We start from the raw sequence: 24,499 nt of genomic DNA, 5'->3' as shown, positions 1-24,499 counted from the left end.
TGTGGTCAAAGGTGTTTTTCTTCAAAAACTTTTCCACGAAGGACAGGTGGTACGGTACGGTCCAACTACTTGGAGCGTTCCGCGGCAATGAGGCCAGGCCCATCCTTCGCAACACCGGGGACAGGTAGAACCTCAGTATGTAGTGACACTTGGTGTTTGCATACTGGGAGTCCACGCACAGCTTGATGCAGCTGGACACAAAGGTGGCCAACAGGATGAGGGAGGCGTTGGGTACGTTCCGCCCTCCCTTCTCCAGAGGTTTGTACATGGTGTCCCTTCGGACACGGTCCATCTTGGATCGCCAGATAAATTTGAAGATGGCCCGGGTGACTGCTGTGGCGTAGGGTCGGGTTATGGGCCAGACCTGCGCCACGTACAGTAGCACCGAGAGTACCTCACACCTGATGACCAGGGTTTTGCCCGCAATGGAGAGGGAGCGTTGCTCCCACCAGCCCAGTTTCTGTCTTACCTTTCCTATGCGCTCCTCCCAGTTTTTGGTGCACGCCCCAGCAGCTCCGAACCATATCCCCAGCACCTTCAGGTAATCTGACCTGACAGTGAAGGGGACAAAGGACCGGTCGGCCCAGTTCCCAAAGAACATGGCCTCGCTCTTGCCCCGGTTTACCTTGGCTCCAGAGGCCAGTTCAAACTGGTCGCAGGTGGTCAAGAGCCTGCGTACAGACGCAGGATCCGAGCAGAAGACGGCAACGTCGCCCATGTACAGGGAGGCCTTGACTTGCGTGCCTCCACTGCCTGGGATCGTCACTCCTCTTATACCCGGATCCCTCCTGATGGACTCGGCAAAAGGTTCTATGCAGCACACAAAAAGGGCAGAGGAGAGAGGGCAGCCCTGCCTGACTCCAGATCTGATCTGGAACTTTTCTGATTCCCACCCATTGATTGAGACTGCGCTATAGATGTTTGTGTAGAGCAGTTTGATCCAATTGCGAATTCCCTCCCCACACCCCATTTTGGAGAGCACATCCATCATGTAGGTGTGCGATATTCTGTCAAAAGCCTTCTCCTGGTCGAGGCTGATGAGGCAAGTGTCCACCCCCCTGTCCTGCACGTAGGCGATCGTATCCCTGAGTAGCGCGAGGCTATCAGAGATCTTCCTGCCGGGTACAGCACAGGTCTGGTCAGGGTGGATCACCGACTCCAGAGCAGACCTGACCCGATTGGCGATGACCTTTGCTAGAATTTTGTAGTCCACATTCAACAGTGAAATGGGTCGCCAATTTCGAATTTCTTCCCTTTCCCCCTTCTGCTTGTAGATGAGGGTGATGATGCCTTTCCTCATGGACTCTGACATGCTGCCTTCCACAAGCATACTCTCGTACACTTCCAGCAGGTCTGGGCCGATCCAGTCCCACAGAGCCGAACACAACTCAACCGGTAAGCCGTCGCTTCCGGGAGTTTTACTCGTCTCGAAGGACTTGGCGGCCTTTGTCAGCTCGTCCAGAGTTAGTGGTTTGTCCAGGTTTTCCAGCTCGCTGTCGCCTATGACCTCCGTGATAGTCGACAGGAAGGTCTGGGAAACAGTGCTATCTGTTGGCTTCAGGTCATACAGTCCGGCATAAAAGGATTGGCTGATCCTCAGGATGTCAGACTGCAATGACTTTTCAGAGCCATCTTCTTCCTTCAGGCTGCTGATCACAGAGGTCTCTCTGTGCACCTTTTGGAGGAAGAAGCGTGAGCACTTTTCGTCCTGCTCCACGGAGCGGACTCTGGAACGGAAGATAACCTTGGAGGCCTCCGAGGTGTAGAGCGAGGCTTGCTGGCACTTCACCTCTTGGAGATCCTCCTTGACATCCACCCCCATCGACTGCAGCTGGAGCAAATTTTCCATACTTTTCTGGAGCCTGGACATGACCCCTCGTCTCTCTCTCACCTTTTGAACGCCCTTGAGGATGAAAAACCTCTTGATGTTCCCCTTGATTGCTTCCCACCAGAGATGTGGGGCCTCAAAGAGGGGTTTCACGATTCTCCAACCTTTGTAATCCCTCCTGAGTTCCTCGATGTTCTCAGGGGTCAGCAGTTTTACATTTAGCTTCCATGTCCCCCTGCCTACCCCCTGGTCCTCCTGCAGGTGGCAGTCGGCCAGTAGGAGGCAGTGGTCAGAGAAGAACACCGGCGTTACGTCGGTGGACCTGACCGTGAAAGCTCGGGACACAAAAAAGAAGTCTATCCTGGAGCGGACGGACCCGTCTGGCCGTGACCATGTGTATCTACGCTGCGCGCGGTCTGCAGGGTTGCTGCAGACGTCGAGCAGCTTGCCGTCTTTTACCGTTTCCATCAGGAGTCTGGACGTAGCGTCTAGTTTGCTGTCGGCTTTGCTGGATCGTCCAGCCGCATCGATGATGCAGTTGAAGTCACCACCCAGGATGGCCGGCTTGGAGGTGGCCAACAGCAGTGGGAGTTGCTGAAGAACTGCCAGCCGCTCACTTTTTACGGCCGGGGCGTACACATTAATAAGTCTGAGAGGGGTGTATTTGTATTTCACGTCTGCTACGAGGAGGCGCCCGCCCACCACCTCCTTAACGTCGGAGATGGTGAAGTTGCCTCCCCGCAGCAGAATACCCAGGCCGGAGGAGCGGCAGTCGTTTCCTCCTGACACAATCGATGGCCCGTGGGACCACCAGCTCGACCAGCGCCTGTAGTTGCTGAGGTGCGGAATTCCGCACTCCTGCAGGAACAGTAGGTCAGCTTTTACATTTGCCAAATAGTTGAGTGCGGCTACACACCGCGAAGTATCTTTGATGCTTCGCACATTTATGGATGCAATTTTTAAACCCATTATAAAAGATAGATTTACCCGTCTCAAGAGTCCAGAGTCTATACAGTTGGCTGTTCCAGCTGTTGAATGTTCCCCAACATGCCGGTGGTGTTCGCAAACTTTAGCACAGTTGCAGGGCTGAGAAAACTGTTCTGGTCCGTACTGGCCCCGTGATTTTGATGCAGATGCATTGGGGGGGGGGGGTGTAGCCCGGGGGTTCGTCGTGGCAGTCAGTGGGTGTTGGGGTTGCAGGCCGGTCTTCACCTGGGTTGTTGCTGCTCGTTGCTATCGGGGGTTGGTCTGTGACCTTGTTTTCTTCCCGGTCGGTGGTCTGGGGGGGGTCTGTGCCTCCCGTTCCACGTTGGTGCTTTGCCTCTTTATTTGAGGCCGATTCTTGTTCTGTTTTCCCTCATCGGATGAGGTGTCGGCACTAAGTGCGCCGGCTGAGAGGTGTCGCTTTTTGCCACTACCCCTCAGGGGGTTCTTCAGTTTGTTTTTTTGTTTTCTCTTTCGTTTGTCCCTGTTCACGGTTTCCCAGGGCTCTTTATTCTTTGTCCCCTCCTCTTCCTCTTCCATTGAGTGTTCCTCATCAGATGGGGCTGGGGTTGGGTTGTCAGGAGGTGCTGGGGCCTCTTCTTTTTGTTGGGGGCCCTTCTGTTGCTTTTCCTCATTCTGAACCGTGGTGTCTTTTTCGGTGGAGGGTGTATGCACCTCCTCTCTGGTCGCCTTTTTGACTCCGCTGCTGATGATCTGTGCATATGTCGCCCCGCGTTTCGGGCAGGCCCTGTAAAGATGGCCGGCCTCCCCACACAGGTTGCAGCACTTGTCTTCCTTGCAGTCCTTAGTCATGTGTCCCTCCTGCCTGCAGTTCTTGCAGAAGGTCACACTGCTGTTTGCGGCAACATGCCCCGTTTTGCCACAGGCGTGGCATACTCGTGGCTGTCCCACGTAGTAGAGGTAGCCACGATTTACTCCAATAGCGAAATTGGAGGGGGTATGCAGGATGGCTCCGTTGCTGTCCGTTCTTAGGGTCACCTTGACCTGGTGCTCACTTGTCCAGATGCCGAAGGTGTCTTTCACTTGCACGCTGTCACTTTTCAGCTCAGCGTACCTGGCGAGGAACGTGAGCACATCAGACACAGGGACGTGGGGGTTGTACGTGTGCAGTGTAACAACCCGATTTCGCTGTGCCGGTAGCGTAAACAGAGGCTCCGCAGTCAGGATCGACAGGGGACTCTGGTTACCTTTTTCCTTGAAGACGTTCAAGAATTTGATGCACGCTGCGCCGCTCTTGAAGGTGACATCAAAGAAGCCATTCTTGGGGAAGTTTTGCAAGCAGAAGATTTCTGTTGCTTTAAACCCACAACACTCGAGCAGCACCCGCTTCACGAAGAGTATCCGATCCAAAGGTGACTCTCCTTCCGTTTTCTTCACTGTGACTCGGACAGTGTTTCGCACTCCCCAGCCTGGTGGTCGGGATGCAGCTGCATCCATAGCTCGTACGTTGGGTCTGAACTGTTTCGGCGTTAGGCCTAAACCAGAGATTTAGGCCAGTATGTCGATCCACCAATAGCAGCCAAGCTCCAAACGATTCCTCTTTGACGACTTCAATTCCTCCGAGTTCTCCAATCCACGATCGTCATCGAGATCCTCAGCTTCCCACGATCAAATGAGACTACACTTGATCTCAGGCAAAAGGCCGAGAAGCGATAGCCAATATTTTCCGGCTATGGCTCTTGTCCTCCTCGTCCACCGACTTTCAGGAGCACCTTGCTGCGCTCGACTGTGCTTTGGAACTTTTAGTCTACGGTCACTGTTGGTCAAGAGACCTCCAGCTTGGCCGAGCACGGTGGAGTCTGTGCATGCAGAACCAGTAAAACACAACAGGAAGACATCGTCTGGCAAGCCGCCCCCTGTCGTCACCAGATTAAATGGAGACGCTGTGAAGGCCCAGTGACACCCAACGGAGGGAGTCGAAGAAATCTCCACCTTTGCCGAACAAAGGGCAATCCGTGCAAGCAGCGAGTACTGGCGGAATCCAACAGGGGGCAATGTCTAGTCTCCCTGAGCTCCACCCTGGCGTGTTGGTCGTGGAGTCACGAGAACGAAAAGAGACGCCGTGAAGGTAAACCTACATCCAAATCAGGATGCCGTTCAGTCTGTCGCCACACTTCCCCGTTGTGCAGGATGAAGGGATGTGGTAACTGAAGTGAGGAGAAGGCAAGTCGGCATCCGAGGGTGAGGGTGAGTGGCCTGTAAAAAGCAGCAGGATATCTGTTTGGCATATCAGCTGAAAACGGAGCCTGGCTGCCGCAAGTCCGCGAGCCCATAGGCTCACGACATTAGTGCGCGAAGCGCCCGCCAGCAGAAAAGCTAGCAATGCTCTGGAGCCTGAAAATGTTTTAATTGGTCAGGATGAGACAACTGGACAAGACAGAAGAGGGGAAGCCAGGTTTTGCGCCATTTTCTGCTTTTGCACTATTTGTGCCCAAAGCGGGGTGAAGGCACCATTCCTGGAAACATTGCAAGACCGGGTTGATGCCTGGAGCGGAGCAAGAAAGCCCCTGAACCATCTCCGTGTCCCAAAAATCAATTTAATATTCGGTCCCCCGAAGGGGACATACCAGATATTAAACTGATAAGAACAGATACTACACTTGATCTGAACCAAAAGGCCGAGAAGCGATAGCCCATGTTTTCCGGCTATTTCCCGAGTTATCCTTTTACCCTTAATGAGCTGGTAAAATTACTTCGGACGTTCGTTCATTTTACCTGCCTGTATCCTTTCATGTACCGTTTTTGCTCTCCTAATTTCCTTAAGTTCCCAGTCCACATTGCGACCCCGGCCCCGGGTCACTGGCCGCATGGAGTTTGCACATTCTCCCCGGTTCTGCGTGAGTCTCACCCCACAACTCAAAGATGTGAGAGGTAGGTGGATTAGCCACCATAAATTGGAAAAATAATTGACTACTCTAAATTTTAAGAACTGTGTATTTCATTGTAAAACAAAAAAGAGGCTGTCAGAGACCCCAGAGATTGTCCTACACGGTGAATCTGTGCAGTGCAGAGTCCAGGAGGCTGCAATCCGGTGTCACAGTAGTTTGCACGCTTGCCTCAGCGCGCCAGCAACCCAGGTTCAATTCCAGCCTCGGATGTCTGTCCATGTGGAGTTTGCACTTTCTCTGACACGGTTTCCTCTGGGTTCTCTGTTTTCCTCCCACAGTCCAAATATGTGCAAGTCAGGTGGATTCGCCGTGCTAAATTGCCCTTTAGGTTAGTTTGGGTTGCGGGAATGTGGATAGGGTGGCGGTGTGGGCTTAAATAGGTTGCTCTTTCTAAGGGCTGGTGCAGACTCGTTGGGCCGAATGACCCGCCTTCCGCTCTGTAGGGATTCTATGATTCTATAAAGAATCGTAACCTGCATTCGAGCCTGACGTGGGATTTCGAAACAATCCAAGGCGAATGGCACAGGCAGATTGGCTTCTGAAGTACAGCTTGGGTCAGTGGGTGTGGACAGTGGTTGGGAAATGAAACACATACATGTTCGGCTGCAGGGCAGGTGCATGTGTCCGTTGGAGCACCAGGTTAGAACGGAAGAGCGAAATATTACTCCAGACTATATCTGGATGTGTTCAGCAGAGTGCACTGGCGACACGCAGATCTCGTACAGCTCAGCTTGATCTGTTTTTATGAACAATAGAGCCAAAAATGACACAGAAAAGTCAGTCCAAAGTATATCTCGACGTCGTGCACTGATGTGTGAATAGCAGTGTGGATAGGAAGGCAGAATTGTCCTTCTAAAGTTCACCAGCTTCTTCAATATAGAACAGTCGGCTGGATAGGAAAACAATTATTCTTCCTGAGCAGAGCTGGATATGGTATTGTGGAAAGTCCGGTGGATTGGGACACTAACTAAGGTGGGATTTATGCAGTCGAGCAATTGGGGGCAGAGGATCTATCCATTTCTATCATTAAAAAAAAATCTTTATGACGTTGAAGACTTGTTTAAATTCCCCCTAACCTCCTGCGCTCCAGAAAGACGAATCCCAGCTTCTACACAAAACTGGGTTGCAGGACAGCCACATCCATCGTCACAGGGATGTGTGGGGCGGGCGGGACCATGAGGAACGAGGGCTCACCACTGCGCTATCCTTCTCCCAGTTTTACAGGTGCTTCCAGTCCCATTTTCAGCCTGTGTCACAACTGGCGTGTCCCATCCATCGATGAACTGTTTCATCCCTAAGCTGAGGGCTTGTAGGTGAATAGCCCCCGGCAGAAGGTCTCAAATGCCTCGTAGACATTTTTTGGCTCTGCCACTGGATTCGGTCTGCTGCTTCTAATCTGAGCTATTACCCCCGTGGCTGCCTGCTTTCTCAGCTGGCGAACCAGCAGTGGCTGGCTTTATCTCCGTGTTCGTAAAGGGTCTCCCGTACCTGGCGGAGTTGCTGCAATGCTTCCCTCGTGGAGAGCAGATCAAAGTCCATTTGTAGCTTTTTCCTCTCCGCCAGGAGTTCTTTGTTCGGGCCCTCAGAGTATCGCCTGTCTACCTCCAGTATGGAGTCCACAACTGTCGCCTAGCCGCCCTCTCTACGTTGTCTCTACGTGCGTTCTTGGCCATGATATCACCCCTGATCTCAGCCTTCGTGGCCTCCCAGAGCGTGAAGGGCGGGACTTCCCCATTCTAGTTATTAATAATATAGTCATCTGTGGCCTGTGATATTTTCTTGCACAAAGCATTCTGGGCAAGTCGGGCCATGTCCAACCTCCATGTGGGGGGCGGGGTAGCAGGCATTGAGCAAAAACGTATTAATCTGGCTGCATATTAATATGGAACCATATTGGTATGGAACAGCATTAATGTGGCTGGATATTAATATGGAACATTATTCATATGGAGCAGTAATAATATGGCTGCATATTAACTTGGAACCGTATTAATATGGAATAGTATTGATATGGCTGAATATTAATATGGAACAGTACTAATATGGAACAGTATTAATATGGAACCATATCTTCACAGCTCCAGGGTCCCAGATTTGATTCCTAGATTGGGTCACTCTCTTTGCGGAGCCTGCAGGTTCTCCCGGTGTCTGCGTGCATTTCCTGCGGGTGCTCCGGTTTCCTCCCACAAGGCCCGAAAGACGTGCTTGTTAGGTGAATTGGACATTCTGAATTCTCCCTCTGTGTCCCCGAACAGGCGCCAGAATGTGGCGACGAAGGGCTTTTCACAGTAACTTCGTTGTTGTGTTAATGTAAGACTACTTGTGACAAAGATAATTATTATTAATATGGAATGTGGCTGGATGTTAATATGGAACTGTATTAGTATGGAACAGTGTTAATATAGCCGGATATTAAAATGGCCAGATATTAATATGGAACAGTACTAATATGGAACAGCGTTAACATGGCTGGATATTAATATGTAACAGTAATCATATAGAACAGTATTAATATGGAACACTACTAATATGGAAAAGTTATAATATGAGCGAATATTAATATGGAACAATGTTTATATGCTGGACATTAATAGGGAACAGTACTCATTTGTAACGGTCTTAAAATGAAGCAGCACGAATATGGAACAGTATTAATATGGAACAGTATTAATGTGGAAGAGTATTAATATGGAACAGTATTAATATGGAGCCGTTTTAATATGGCTGCATATTAAAATGGAGCAGAATTAATATGCTGGATAGAAATATGGAACAGTATTATTTTGGCTGGATCCCGTTCAGTTTTTGGAAGGGCATATACTGGCCTCGGGAAAGTTGTTTTTTAGGTCTCCAAAGCAATTCGCTTTACATAAACATGTTTAATGTTTAAAAACATGATTTATTATTGCCACATTTTAAGTCCGATTACAGTAGGGCACTTTTAATTGCTGTGTTACTGTAAGGCTCTGTTTAAATAAGGTCCGTTTGACTGTAGGGCACTGTTTAAATACATTTGATTGACTATAGGGCACTGTTTAAATGCATTTGGTTTACTGTAGGGCACTGTATAAATGCATTTGATTTCCTGTAGGGCACTGTTTAAATGCATTGATTTACTATGGGCACTGTTAAAATGCGTTTGATTTATTGTAGGGCACAGTTTGAATGCATTTCATTTACTTCACCGCACTATTTAAACGCATTTGGTTTACAACAGGGCACTGTTTACATTCATTTAATTTACTGTAGGGCACTACTTATATGCATTTGAGTGTTGGGCACTCTTTAAATGCATTCAGATAACTGTCAGAAACTGTTTAAAAGCATTTCGTATACTGTAGGGCACTGTTTGAATGCATTTGATTCACTGCAGGGCATTTTAATAATGCATTTAGTTCACTGTAGGATACTGTTTAAATGCATTTGATTTATTGTAGCGCCTGTTTAAAAACATTTGATTTACTATGTCACTGTTTAAATGCATTTGGTTTACTGTAGGGCACTGTTTAAATGCATTTGATTTAACGTAGAACACTGTTTAAATGCTTTTGATTCACAGGAGGGCAATGTTTAAATGCATTTGAGTATCGGGCACTATTTAAATGCAATTAGTTTACTGTAGGGAACAAAATGCATTTGATTTACTGTTGGGCGCTGTTTAAATGCATTTGATTTACTATAGGGCACTGTTTAAATGCATTTGATTTACTGTAGGGCACTGTTTAAATGCATTTGATTTACTGTGGTGCACTGTTTAAAAGTATTTGTTTTACTCTTGCGCAGTGTTTCAACGCATTTGATTGACTGTCGGGGCACTGTTTAAATACATTTGATTTATTGTCGGCACTGTTTAAATGCATTTAATTTACTATAAAGAACTGTTTAAATACATTTGGCACCGTTTACATATAATTGATTTATTTTAGGCCACTGTTCAAATGCATTTGATTTACTGTAGGGCACTGTTTAAATGCATTTAATTGACTCGAGGGCAATGTTTAAATGCATTTGATGGACTGTTGTGCGCTATTCAATTGTATTTGATTTCCTGCAGTACACTGTTTAAATACTTTGGATTTATTCTGGGGCACTGTTTAAATACATTTGATGGACTGTTGTGCGCTATTTAATTATATTTTATTCACTGCAGTACACTGTTTAAATACTTTGGATGTATTCTGGGGCACTGTTTAAATACATTTGATTTACTGTCGGGCAGTTTAAATGCATTTGATTTACTGCAGGGCACTGTTTAAATGCCTTTAGTTTGCTGCCGGGCACTGTTTAAATGCACTTGACTTACTGGAGGGCATTGTTTCAATGCGTTTGATTTCGTGTCGGACACTGTGTAAACGCATTTAATTTATTCCAAGGCGCAAATTTAAATACTTTTGATTTACTGTCAGGCACTGTTTAAATGCAATTAATTTACTATAAATCACGATTTAATATATTTGGCTCACTGTCGGGCACTGTTTGAATGCATTTGATTTACTTCATGGCACTTTTTAAATGCATTTAGTTTCCGGTAGGGCACTGTTTAAACGCATTTAATTTATTGCAGCGCCTGTTTAAATACATTTGATTTACTGTGTCACTGTTTAAATGCATTTCATTTACTGTAGGGCACTATTTAAATACATTTGATTTACTAGAAAGCACAGTTCAAAAACGTTTGGTTTACTGTAGGGCACTGTTTAAATGCATTTGATTCACAATCGGGCACTGTTGAAATGCATTTAATTGACTCGAGGGCACTGTTTAAATACAATTCATGGACTGTTGTGCGCTATTGCTGCGCTCGACTGTGCTTTGGAACTTTCAGGCTACGCTCACTGTTGGTCAAGAGACATCCAGCTTGGCCGAGCACGGTGGAGTCTGAGCATGCAGAACCAGTGAAACACAACAGGAAGACATCGTCTGGCAAGCCGTCACCTGTCGTCACCAGATGAAATGGAGACGCTGTGAAGGCCAGTGACACCCAACGGAGAGAGTCGAAGAAATCTCCACCTTTGCCGAACAAAGGACAATCCGTGCAAGCAGCAAGTACTGGCGGTATCCAACAGGGGCAATGTCTAGTCTCCCTGAGCTCCACCCTAGCGTGTTGGTCGTGGAGTCAGGAGAACGAAAAGAGACGCCGTGAAGGTATACCTACATCCAAAGAGAATGCCGTTCAGTCTGTCGCCACACTTCCCCGTTGTGCAGGATGAAGGGATGTGGCAACTGAAGTGAGGAGAAGGCAAGTCGGCATCCGAGTGTGAAGGTGAGTGGCCTGTAAAAAGCAGCAGGAAATCTGTGTGGCATATCAGCTGAAAACGGAGCCTGGCTGCCGCAAGTCCGCGAGTCCATCGGCTCGCAACATTCGTGCACGAAGCTCCCGCCAGCAGAAAAACTGGCAATGCTTTGGAGCCTGAAAGGCCTTAAATTGGTCAGGATGAGACAACTGGACAAGAGAGAAAAGGGGAAGTCAGGTTCTGCTTTTATACATTTTGCGCCCCAAAGCGAGGAGAGGGCACCATTCCTGGAAGGACTGCAAGACCAGGTTGATACGTGGAGCGGAAGGAGCAAGCCCCTGAACCATCTCCGAGTCCTAAAAATCAATTTAATATTCGGTCCCCAGATTGAGGACATATCAGATATTAAACTGATAAGAACAGATACTACACTTGATCTGAGCCAAAAGGCCGAAAAGCGATAGCCCATATTTTTCGGCAATGGCTCTTGTCCTCCTCGTCCACCGACATTCAGGTGCACCTTGCTGCGCTCGACTGTGCTTTGGAACTTTTAGTCTACGCTCACTGTTGGTCAAGAGACATCCAGCTTGGCCGAGCACGGTGGAGTCTGAGCATGCAGAACCAGTAAAACACAACAGGAAGACATCGTCTGGCAAGCCGTCACCTGTCGTCACCAGATGAAATGGAGACGCTGTGAAGGCCAGTGACACCCAACGGAGAGAGTCGAAGAAATCTCCACCTTTGCCGAACAAAGGACAATCCGTGCAAGCAGCAAGTACTGGCGGTATCCAACAGGGGGCAATGTCTAGTCTCCCTGAGCTCAACCCTAGCGTGTTGGTCGTGGAGTCAGGAGAACGAAAAGAGACGCCGTGAAGGTATACCTACATCCAAAGAGAATGCCGTTCAGTCTGTCGCCACACTTCCCCGTTGTGCAGGATGAAGGGATGTGGTAACTGAAGTGAGGAGAAGGCAAGTCGGCATCCGAGTGTGAAGGTGAGTGGCCTGTAAAGAGCAGCAGGAAATCTGTGTGGCCTATCAGCTGAAAACGGAGCCTGCCTGCCGCAAGTCCGCGAGTCCATCGGCTCACAACATTCGTGCACGAAGCTCCCGCCAGCAGAAAAACTGGCAATGCTTTGGAGCCTGAAAGGCCTTAAATTGGTCAGGATGAGAAAACTGGACAAGAGAGAAAAGGGGAAGTCAGGTTTTGCGGCATTTTCTGCTTTTATACATTTTGCGCCCCAAAGCGGGGAGAGGGCACCATTCCTGGAAGCACTGCAAGACCAGGTTGATGCGTGGAGCGGAAGGAGCAAGCCCCTGAACGATCTCCGAGTCCTAAAAATCAATTTAATATTCGGTCCCCAGATTGAGGACATATCAGATATTAAACTGATAAGAACAGATTTTTTTTTTTTTTTTTTTTTTTCAAAAAATATACTTTATTCATAAAAATTTATCATGAGTATTACAGAAACATTTCAAATTGTCTTGACTGTACATTTCCGGCAGGGTTACATGTTGCCTTGACTTTCTTTCATTCAATTTTGATATTGTCATACACATATCACTCTTTACATGACAATTCCTTCTTAAATATTTACAGTGCCAGTTTTTTTTTGTACATTGGAGTGTTGGTTGCCCCGACCGAGGGGCTTTACACTGTTACCCGCCCCTCGGTGTACATTTGCTGGAAAGACTTTACACAGTGGTCTTTCCCCATTGTGCCTTGGCGGCAGCTGCCCCAAGCTTGAGTGCGTCCCTCAGCACGTAGACCTGGACCTTGGAATGTGCCAGTCTGCAACACTCGGTCGAGGACAATTCTTTGCACTGGAAGATCAGCAGGTTTCGGGCAGACCAAAGAGCGTCTTTTACCGAGTTGATGACCTTCCAGCAGCAGTTGATATTTGTCTCGGTGTGTGTCCCTGGAAACAGTCCGGAGAGCACAGAGTCCTGTGTCACAGATCTGTTTGGGATAAACCTTGACAAATACCACTGCATCTCCCTCCAGACCTTCTTTGCAAAGGCACATTCCACAAGGAGGTGTGTGACCGTCTCATTTGCCCCACAGCCACTCCGAGGGCAGCGTGCATTGGTGCAGAGCCTTCGGGTGTGCATGAAGAATCTGACAGGGAGGGCCCTTCTCACCACCAGCCAAGCTAGGTCTTGGTGCTTGTTTGAAAGTTCTGATGATGAGGCGTTCTGCCAGATGACTCTGGCAGTCTGCTCAGGGAACCATCCAACGTCCTCCACGGTCTCCTTTTCCCTGAGGGCCTCGAGGAAATTACGTGCTGACCACTGCTTCATTGCCTTGTGGTCAAAGGTGTTTTTCTTCAAAAACTTTTCCACGAAGGACAGGTGGTACGGTACGGTCCAACTACTTGGAGCGTTCCGCGGCAATGAGGCCAGGCCCATCCTTCGCAACACCGGGGACAGGTAGAACCTCAGTATGTAGTGACACTTGGTGTTTGCATACTGGGAGTCCACGCACAGCTTGATGCAGCTGGACACAAAGGTGGCCAACAGGATGAGGGAGGCGTTGGGTACGTTCCGCCCTCCCTTCTCCAGAGGTTTGTACATGGTGTCCCTTCGGACACGGTCCATCTTGGATCGCCAGATAAATTTGAAGATGGCCCGGGTGACTGCTGTGGCGTAGGGTCGGGTTATGGGCCAGACCTGCGCCACGTACAGTAGCACCGAGAGTACCTCACACCTGATGACCAGGGTTTTGCCCGCAATGGAGAGGGAGCGTTGCTCCCACCAGCCCAGTTTCTGTCTTACCTTTCCTATGCGCTCCTCCCAGTTTTTGGTGCACGCCCCAGCAGCTCCGAACCATATCCCCAGCACCTTCAGGTAATCTGACCTGACAGTGAAGGGGACAAAGGACCGGTCGGCCCAGTTCCCAAAGAACATGGCCTCGCTCTTGCCCCGGTTTACCTTGGCTCCAGAGGCCAGTTCAAACTGGTCGCAGGTGGTCAAGAGCCTGCGTACAGACGCAGGATCCGAGCAGAAGACGGCAACGTCGCCCATGTACAGGGAGGCCTTGACTTGCGTGCCTCCACTGCCTGGGATCGTCACTCCTCTTATACCCGGATCCCTCCTGATGGACTCGGCAAAAGGTTCTATGCAGCACACAAAAAGGGCAGAGGAGAGAGGGCAGCCCTGCCTGACTCCAGATCTGATCTGGAACTTTTCTGATTCCCACCCATTGATTGAGACTGCGCTATAGATGTTTGTGTAGAGCAGTTTGATCCAATTGCGAATTCCCTCCCCACACCCCATTTTGGAGAGCACATCCATCATGTAGGTGTGCGATATTCTGTCAAAAGCCTTCTCCTGGTCGAGGCTGATGAGGCAAGTGTCCACCCCCCTGTCCTGCACGTAGGCGATCGTATCCCTGAGTAGCGCGAGGCTATCAGAGATCTTCCTGCCGGGTACAGCACAGGTCTGGTCAGGGTGGATCACCGACTCCAGAGCAGACCTGACCCGATTGGCGATGACCTTTGCTAGAATTTTGTAGTCCACATTCAACAGTGAAATGGGTCGCCAATTTCGAATTTCTTCCCTTTCCCCCTTCTGCTTGTAGATGAGGGTGATGATGCCTTTCCTCATGGACTCTGACATGCTGCCTTCCACAAGCATACTCTCGTACACTTCCAGCAGGTCTGGGCCGATCCAGTCCCACAGAGCCGAACACAACTCAACCGGTAAGCCGTCGCTTCCGGGAGTTTTACTCGTCTCGAAGGACTTGGCGGCCTTTGTCAGCTCGTCCAGAGTTAGTGGTTTGTCCAGGTTTTCCAGCTCGCTGTCGCCTATGACCTCCGTGATAGTCGACAGGAAGGTCTGGGAAACAGTGCTATCTGTTGGCTTCAGGTCATACAGTCCGGCATAAAAGGATTGGCTGATCCTCAGGATGTCAGACTGCAATGACTTTTCAGAGCCATCTTCTTCCTTCAGGCTGCTGATCACAGAGGTCTCTCTGTGCACCTTTTGGAGGAAGAAGCGTGAGCACTTTTCGTCCTGCTCCACGGAGCGGACTCTGGAACGGAAGATAACCTTGGAGGCCTCCGAGGTGTAGAGCGAGGCTTGCTGGCACTTCACCTCTTGGAGATCCTCCTTGACATCCACCCCCATCGACTGCAGCTGGAGCAAATTTTCCATACTTTTCTGGAGCCTGGACATGACCCCTCGTCTCTCTCTCACCTTTTGAACGCCCTTGAGGATGAAAAACCTCTTGATGTTCCCCTTGATTGCTTCCCACCAGAGATGTGGGGCCTCAAAGAGGGGTTTCACGATTCTCCAACCTTTGTAATCCCTCCTGAGTTCCTCGATGTTCTCAGGGGTCAGCAGTTTTACATTTAGCTTCCATGTCCCCCTGCCTACCCCCTGGTCCTCCTGCAGGTGGCAGTCGGCCAGTAGGAGGCAGTGGTCAGAGAAGAACACCGGCGTTACGTCGGTGGACCTGACCGTGAAAGCTCGGGACACAAAAAAGAAGTCTATCCTGGAGCGGACGGACCCGTCTGGCCGTGACCATGTGTATCTACGCTGCGCGCGGTCTGCAGGGTTGCTGCAGACGTCGAGCAGCTTGCCGTCTTTTACCGTTTCCATCAGGAGTCTGGACGTAGCGTCTAGTTTGCTGTCGGCTTTGCTGGATCGTCCAGCCGCATCGATGATGCAGTTGAAGTCACCACCCAGGATGGCCGGCTTGGAGGTGGCCAACAGCAGTGGGAGTTGCTGAAGAACTGCCAGCCGCTCACTTTTTACGGCCGGGGCGTACACATTAATAAGTCTGAGAGGGGTGTATTTGTATTTCACGTCTGCTACGAGGAGGCGCCCGCCCACCACCTCCTTAACGTCGGAGATGGTGAAGTTGCCTCCCCGCAGCAGAATACCCAGGCCGGAGGAGCGGCAGTCGTTTCCTCCTGACACAATCGATGGCCCGTGGGACCACCAGCTCGACCAGCGCCTGTAGTTGCTGAGGTGCGGAATTCCGCACTCCTGCAGGAACAGTAGGTCAGCTTTTACATTTGCCAAATAGTTGAGTGCGGCTACACACCGCGAAGTATCTTTGATGCTTCGCACATTTATGGATGCAATTTTTAAACCCATTATAAAAGATAGATTTACCCGTCTCAAGAGTCCAGAGTCTATACAGTTGGCTGTTCCAGCTGTTGAATGTTCCCCAACATGCCGGTGGTGTTCGCAAACTTTAGCACAGTTGCAGGGCTGAGAAAACTGTTCTGGTCCGTACTGGCCCCGTGATTTTGATGCAGATGCATTGGGGGGGGGGGGGTGTAGCCCGGGGGTTCGTCGTGGCAGTCAGTGGGTGTTGGGGTTGCAGGCCGGTCTTCACCTGGGTTGTTGCTGCTCGTTGCTATCGGGGGTTGGTCTGTGACCTTGTTTTCTTCCCGGTCGGTGGTCTGGGGGGGTCTGTGCCTCCCGTTCCACGTTGGTGCTTTGCCTCTTTATTTGAGGCCGATTCTTGTTCTGTTTTCCCTCATCGGATGAGGTGTCGGCACTAAGTGCGCCGGCTGAGAGGTGTCGCTTTTTGCCACTACCCCTCAGGGGGTTCTTCAGTTTGTTTTTTTGTTTTCTCTTTCGTTTGTCCCTGTTCACGGTTTCCCAGGGCTCTTTATTCTTTGTCCCCTCCTCTTCCTCTTCCATTGAGTGTTCCTCATCAGATGGGGCTGGGGTTGGGTTGTCAGGAGGTGCTGGGGCCTCTTCTTTTTGTTGGGGGCCCTTCTGTTGCTTTTCCTCATTCTGAACCGTGGTGTCTTTTTCGGTGGAGGGTGTATGCACCTCCTCTCTGGTCGCCTTTTTGACTCCGCTGCTGATGATCTGTGCATATGTCGCCCCGCGTTTCGGGCAGGCCCTGTAAAGATGGCCGGCCTCCCCACACAGGTTGCAGCACTTGTCTTCCTTGCAGTCCTTAGTCATGTGTCCCTCCTGCCTGCAGTTCTTGCAGAAGGTCACACTGCTGTTTGCGGCAACATGCCCCGTTTTGCCACAGGCGTGGCATACTCGTGGCTGTCCCACGTAGTAGAGGTAGCCACGATTTACTCCAATAGCGAAATTGGAGGGGGTATGCAGGATGGCTCCGTTGCTGTCCGTTCTTAGGGTCACCTTGACCTGGTGCTCACTTGTCCAGATGCCGAAGGTGTCTTTCACTTGCACGCTGTCACTTTTCAGCTCAGCGTACCTGGCGAGGAACGTGAGCACATCAGACACAGGGACGTGGGGGTTGTACGTGTGCAGTGTAACAACCCGATTTCGCTGTGCCGGTAGCGTAAACAGAGGCTCCGCAGTCAGGATCGACAGGGGACTCTGGTTACCTTTTTCCTTGAAGACGTTCAAGAATTTGATGCACGCTGCGCCGCTCTTGAAGGTGACATCAAAGAAGCCATTCTTGGGGAAGTTTTGCAAGCAGAAGATTTCTGTTGCTTTAAACCCACAACACTCGAGCAGCACCCGCTTCACGAAGAGTATCCGATCCAAAGGTGACTCTCCTTCCGTTTTCTTCACTGTGACTCGGACAGTGTTTCGCACTCCCCAGCCTGGTGGTCGGGATGCAGCTGCATCCATAGCTCGTACGTTGGGTCTGAACTGTTTCGGCGTTAGGCCTAAACCAGAGATTTAGGCCAGTATGTCGATCCACCAATAGCAGCCAAGCTCCAAACGATTCCTCTTTGACGACTTCAATTCCTCCGAGTTCTCCAATCCACGATCGTCATCGAGATCCTCAGCTTCCCACGATCAAATGAGACTACACTTGATCTCAGGCAAAAGGCCGAGAAGCGATAGCCAATATTTTCCGGCTATGGCTCTTGTCCTCCTCGTCCACCGACTTTCAGGAGCACCTTGCTGCGCTCGACTGTGCTTTGGAACTTTTAGTCTACGGTCACTGTTGGTCAAGAGACCTCCAGCTTGGCCGAGCACGGTGGAGTCTGTGCATGCAGAACCAGTAAAACACAACAGGAAGACATCGTCTGGCAAGCCGCCCCCTGTCGTCACCAGATTAAATGGAGACGCTGTGAAGGCCCAGTGACACCCAACGGAGGGAGTCGAAGAAATCTCCACCTTTGCCGAACAAAGGGCAATCCGTGCAAGCAGCGAGTACTGGCGGAATCCAACAGGGGGCAATGTCTAGTCTCCCTGAGCTCCACCCTGGCGTGTTGGTCGTGGAGTCACGAGAACGAAAAGAGACGCCGTGAAGGTAAACCTACATCCAAATCAGGATGCCGTTCAGTCTGTCGCCACACTTCCCCGTTGTGCAGGATGAAGGGATGTGGTAACTGAAGTGAGGAGAAGGCAAGTCGGCATCCGAGGGTGAGGGTGAGTGGCCTGTAAAAAGCAGCAGGATATCTGTTTGGCATATCAGCTGAAAACGGAGCCTGGCTGCCGCAAGTCCGCGAGCCCATAGGCTCACGACATTAGTGCGCGAAGCGCCCGCCAGCAGAAAAGCTAGCAATGCTCTGGAGCCTGAAAATGTTTTAATTGGTCAGGATGAGACAACTGGACAAGACAGAAGAGGGGAAGCCAGGTTTTGCGCCATTTTCTGCTTTTGCACTATTTGTGCCCAAAGCGGGGTGAAGGCACCATTCCTGGAAACATTGCAAGACCGGGTTGATGCCTGGAGCGGAGCAAGAAAGCCCCTGAACCATCTCCGTGTCCCAAAAATCAATTTAATATTCGGTCCCCCGAAGGGGACATACCAGATATTAAACTGATAAGAACAGATACTACACTTGATCTGAACCAAAAGGCCGAGAAGCGATAGCCCATGTTTTCCGGCTATTTCCCGAGTTATCCTTTTACCCTTAATGAGCTGGTAAAATTACTTCGGACGTTCGTTCATTTTACCTGCCTGTATCCTTTCATGTACCGTTTTTGCTCTCCTAATTTCCTTAAGTTCCCAGTCCACATTGCGACCCCGGCCCCGGGTCACTGGCCGCATGGAGTTTGCACATTCTCCCCGGTTCTGCGTGAGTCTCACCCCACAACTCAAAGATGTGAGAGGTAGGTGGATTAGCCACCATAAATTGGAAAAATAATTGACTACTCTAAATTTTAAGAACTGTGTATTTCATTGTAAAACAAAAAAGAGGCTGTCAGAGACCCCAGAGATTGTCCTACACGGTGAATCTGTGCAGTGCAGAGTCCAGGAGGCTGCAATCCGGTGTCACAGTAGTTTGCACGCTTGCCTCAGCGCGCCAGCAACCCAGGTTCAATTCCAGCCTCGGATGTCTGTCCATGTGGAGTTTGCACTTTCTCTGACACGGTTTCCTCTGGGTTCTCTGTTTTCCTCCCACAGTCCAAATATGTGCAAGTCAGGTGGATTCGCCGTGCTAAATTGCCCTTTAGGTTAGTTTGGGTTGCGGGAATGTGGATAGGGTGGCGGTGTGGGCTTAAATAGGTTGCTCTTTCTAAGGGCTGGTGCAGACTCGTTGGGCCGAATGACCCGCCTTCCGCTCTGTAGGGATTCTATGATTCTATAAAGAATCGTAACCTGCATTCGAGCCTGACGTGGGATTTCGAAACAATCCAAGGCGAATGGCACAGGCAGATTGGCTTCTGAAGTACAGCTTGGGTCAGTGGGTGTGGACAGTGGTTGGGAAATGAAACACATACATGTTCGGCTGCAGGGCAGGTGCATGTGTCCGTTGGAGCACCAGGTTAGAACGGAAGAGCGAAATATTACTCCAGACTATATCTGGATGTGTTCAGCAGAGTGCACTGGCGACACGCAGATCTCGTACAGCTCAGCTTGATCTGTTTTTATGAACAATAGAGCCAAAAATGACACAGAAAAGTCAGTCCAAAGTATATCTCGACGTCGTGCACTGATGTGTGAATAGCAGTGTGGATAGGAAGGCAGAATTGTCCTTCTAAAGTTCACCAGCTTCTTCAATATAGAACAGTCGGCTGGATAGGAAAACAATTATTCTTCCTGAGCAGAGCTGGATATGGTATTGTGGAAAGTCCGGTGGATTGGGACACTAACTAAGGTGGGATTTATGCAGTCGAGCAATTGGGGGCAGAGGATCTATCCATTTCTATCATTAAAAAAAAATCTTTATGACGTTGAAGACTTGTTTAAATTCCCCCTAACCTCCTGCGCTCCAGAAAGACGAATCCCAGCTTCTACACAAAACTGGGTTGCAGGACAGCCACATCCATCGTCACAGGGATGTGTGGGGCGGGCGGGACCATGAGGAACGAGGGCTCACCACTGCGCTATCCTTCTCCCAGTTTTACAGGTGCTTCCAGTCCCATTTTCAGCCTGTGTCACAACTGGCGTGTCCCATCCATCGATGAACTGTTTCATCCCTAAGCTGAGGGCTTGTAGGTGAATAGCCCCCGGCAGAAGGTCTCAAATGCCTCGTAGACATTTTTTGGCTCTGCCACTGGATTCGGTCTGCTGCTTCTAATCTGAGCTATTACCCCCGTGGCTGCCTGCTTTCTCAGCTGGCGAACCAGCAGTGGCTGGCTTTATCTCCGTGTTCGTAAAGGGTCTCCCGTACCTGGCGGAGTTGCTGCAATGCTTCCCTCGTGGAGAGCAGATCAAAGTCCATTTGTAGCTTTTTCCTCTCCGCCAGGAGTTCTTTGTTCGGGCCCTCAGAGTATCGCCTGTCTACCTCCAGTATGGAGTCCACAACTGTCGCCTAGCCGCCCTCTCTACGTTGTCTCTACGTGCGTTCTTGGCCATGATATCACCCCTGATCTCAGCCTTCGTGGCCTCCCAGAGCGTGAAGGGCGGGACTTCCCCATTCTAGTTATTAATAATATAGTCATCTGTGGCCTGTGATATTTTCTTGCACAAAGCATTCTGGGCAAGTCGGGCCATGTCCAACCTCCATGTGGGGGGCGGGGTAGCAGGCATTGAGCAAAAACGTATTAATCTGGCTGCATATTAATATGGAACCATATTGGTATGGAACAGCATTAATGTGGCTGGATATTAATATGGAACATTATTCATATGGAGCAGTAATAATATGGCTGCATATTAACTTGGAACCGTATTAATATGGAATAGTATTGATATGGCTGAATATTAATATGGAACAGTACTAATATGGAACAGTATTAATATGGAACCATATCTTCACAGCTCCAGGGTCCCAGATTTGATTCCTAGATTGGGTCACTCTCTTTGCGGAGCCTGCAGGTTCTCCCGGTGTCTGCGTGCATTTCCTGCGGGTGCTCCGGTTTCCTCCCACAAGGCCCGAAAGACGTGCTTGTTAGGTGAATTGGACATTCTGAATTCTCCCTCTGTGTCCCCGAACAGGCGCCAGAATGTGGCGACGAAGGGCTTTTCACAGTAACTTCGTTGTTGTGTTAATGTAAGACTACTTGTGACAAAGATAATTATTATTAATATGGAATGTGGCTGGATGTTAATATGGAACTGTATTAGTATGGAACAGTGTTAATATAGCCGGATATTAAAATGGCCAGATATTAATATGGAACAGTACTAATATGGAACAGCGTTAACATGGCTGGATATTAATATGTAACAGTAATCATATAGAACAGTATTAATATGGAACACTACTAATATGGAAAAGTTATAATATGAGCGAATATTAATATGGAACAATGTTTATATGCTGGACATTAATAGGGAACAGTACTCATTTGTAACGGTCTTAAAATGAAGCAGCACGAATATGGAACAGTATTAATATGGAACAGTATTAATGTGGAAGAGTATTAATATGGAACAGTATTAATATGGAGCCGTTTTAATATGGCTGCATATTAAAATGGAGCAGAATTAATATGCTGGATAGAAATATGGAACAGTATTATTTTGGCTGGATCCCGTTCAGTTTTTGGAAGGGCATATACTGGCCTCGGGAAAGTTGTTTTTTAGGTCTCCAAAGCAATTCGCTTTACATAAACATGTTTAATGTTTAAAAACATGATTTATTATTGCCACATTTTAAGTCCGATTACAGTAGGGCACTTTTAATTGCTGTGTTACTGTAAGGCTCTGTTTAAATAAGGTCCGTTTGACTGTAGGGCACTGTTTAAATACATTTGATTGACTATAGGGCACTGTTTAAATGCATTTGGTTTACTGTAGGGCACTGTATAAATGCATTTGATTTCCTGTAGGGCACTGTTTAAATGCATTGATTTACTATGGGCACTGTTAAAATGCGTTTGATTTATTGTAGGGCACAGTTTGAATGCATTTCATTTACTTCACCGCACTATTTAAACGCATTTGGTTTACAACAGGGCACTGTTTACATTCATTTAATTTACTGTAGGGCACTACTTATATGCATTTGAGTGTTGGGCACTCTTTAAATGCATTCAGATAACTGTCAGAAACTGTTTAAAAGCATTTCGTATACTGTAGGGCACTGTTTGAATGCATTTGATTCACTGCAGGGCATTTTAATAATGCATTTAGTTCACTGTAGGATACTGTTTAAATGCATTTGATTTATTGTAGCGCCTGTTTAAAAACATTTGATTTACTATGTCACTGTTTAAATGCATTTGGTTTACTGTAGGGCACTGTTTAAATGCATTTGATTTAACGTAGAACACTGTTTAAATGCTTTTGATTCACAGGAGGGCAATGTTTAAATGCATTTGAGTATCGGGCACTATTTAAATGCAATTAGTTTACTGTAGGGAACAAAATGCATTTGATTTACTGTTGGGCGCTGTTTAAATGCATTTGATTTACTATAGGGCACTGTTTAAATGCATTTGATTTACTGTAGGGCACTGTTTAAATGCATTTGATTTACTGTGGTGCACTGTTTAAAAGTATTTGTTTTACTCTTGCGCAGTGTTTCAACGCATTTGATTGACTGTCGGGGCACTGTTTAAATACATTTGATTTATTGTCGGCACTGTTTAAATGCATTTAATTTACTATAAAGAACTGTTTAAATACATTTGGCACCGTTTACATATAATTGATTTATTTTAGGCCACTGTTCAAATGCATTTGATTTACTGTAGGGCACTGTTTAAATGCATTTAATTGACTCGAGGGCAATGTTTAAATGCATTTGATGGACTGTTGTGCGCTATTCAATTGTATTTGATTTCCTGCAGTACACTGTTTAAATACTTTGGATTTATTCTGGGGCACTGTTTAAATACATTTGATGGACTGTTGTGCGCTATTTAATTATATTTTATTCACTGCAGTACACTGTTTAAATACTTTGGATGTATTCTGGGGCACTGTTTAAATACATTTGATTTACTGTCGGGCAGTTTAAATGCATTTGATTTACTGCAGGGCACTGTTTAAATGCCTTTAGTTTGCTGCCGGGCACTGTTTAAATGCACTTGACTTACTGGAGGGCATTGTTTCAATGCGTTTGATTTCGTGTCGGACACTGTGTAAACGCATTTAATTTATTCCAAGGCGCAAATTTAAATACTTTTGATTTACTGTCAGGCACTGTTTAAATGCAATTAATTTACTATAAATCACGATTTAATATATTTGGCTCACTGTCGGGCACTGTTTGAATGCATTTGATTTACTTCATGGCACTTTTTAAATGCATTTAGTTTCCGGTAGGGCACTGTTTAAACGCATTTAATTTATTGCAGCGCCTGTTTAAATACATTTGATTTACTGTGTCACTGTTTAAATGCATTTCATTTACTGTAGGGCACTATTTAAATACATTTGATTTACTAGAAAGCACAGTTCAAAAACGTTTGGTTTACTGTAGGGCACTGTTTAAATGCATTTGATTCACAATCGGGCACTGTTGAAATGCATTTAATTGACTCGAGGGCACTGTTTAAATACAATTCATGGACTGTTGTGCGCTATTGCTGCGCTCGACTGTGCTTTGGAACTTTCAGGCTACGCTCACTGTTGGTCAAGAGACATCCAGCTTGGCCGAGCACGGTGGAGTCTGAGCATGCAGAACCAGTGAAACACAACAGGAAGACATCGTCTGGCAAGCCGTCACCTGTCGTCACCAGATGAAATGGAGACGCTGTGAAGGCCAGTGACACCCAACGGAGAGAGTCGAAGAAATCTCCACCTTTGCCGAACAAAGGACAATCCGTGCAAGCAGCAAGTACTGGCGGTATCCAACAGGGGCAATGTCTAGTCTCCCTGAGCTCCACCCTAGCGTGTTGGTCGTGGAGTCAGGAGAACGAAAAGAGACGCCGTGAAGGTATACCTACATCCAAAGAGAATGCCGTTCAGTCTGTCGCCACACTTCCCCGTTGTGCAGGATGAAGGGATGTGGCAACTGAAGTGAGGAGAAGGCAAGTCGGCATCCGAGTGTGAAGGTGAGTGGCCTGTAAAAAGCAGCAGGAAATCTGTGTGGCATATCAGCTGAAAACGGAGCCTGGCTGCCGCAAGTCCGCGAGTCCATCGGCTCGCAACATTCGTGCACGAAGCTCCCGCCAGCAGAAAAACTGGCAATGCTTTGGAGCCTGAAAGGCCTTAAATTGGTCAGGATGAGACAACTGGACAAGAGAGAAAAGGGGAAGTCAGGTTTTGCGGCATTTTCTGCTTTTATACATTTTGCGCCCCAAAGCGA

General features: G+C 48.3%; 4 non-coding genes across 4 annotated transcripts; all 4 read right to left on the bottom strand.

The window, feature by feature from the left end:
- Window positions 1–5,273: 5,273 nt before the first annotated feature.
- Window positions 5,274–5,463, bottom strand: LOC140397874 (U2 spliceosomal RNA). The gene has a single exon (XR_011937296.1). It is a non-coding gene; the product is annotated as a U2 spliceosomal RNA (small nuclear RNA).
- Window positions 5,464–11,226: 5,763 nt separating this feature from the next.
- On the bottom strand, window positions 11,227–11,417 carry LOC140397533 (U2 spliceosomal RNA). The gene has a single exon (XR_011936968.1). It is a non-coding gene; the product is annotated as a U2 spliceosomal RNA (small nuclear RNA).
- Window positions 11,418–12,202: 785 nt separating this feature from the next.
- Window positions 12,203–12,388, bottom strand: LOC140397239 (U2 spliceosomal RNA). The gene has a single exon (XR_011936779.1). It is a non-coding gene; the product is annotated as a U2 spliceosomal RNA (small nuclear RNA).
- Window positions 12,389–18,534: 6,146 nt separating this feature from the next.
- On the bottom strand, window positions 18,535–18,724 carry LOC140397873 (U2 spliceosomal RNA). The gene has a single exon (XR_011937295.1). It is a non-coding gene; the product is annotated as a U2 spliceosomal RNA (small nuclear RNA).
- Window positions 18,725–24,499: the final 5,775 nt, after the last annotated feature.

The sequence above is a fragment of the Scyliorhinus torazame genome, chromosome 20, assembly GCF_047496885.1.
Source record: "Scyliorhinus torazame isolate Kashiwa2021f chromosome 20, sScyTor2.1, whole genome shotgun sequence".
In the NCBI taxonomy this organism is placed as follows: Eukaryota; Metazoa; Chordata; class Chondrichthyes; order Carcharhiniformes; family Scyliorhinidae; genus Scyliorhinus; species Scyliorhinus torazame.
This window is presented reverse-complemented; position numbering and strand designations above follow the sequence as displayed.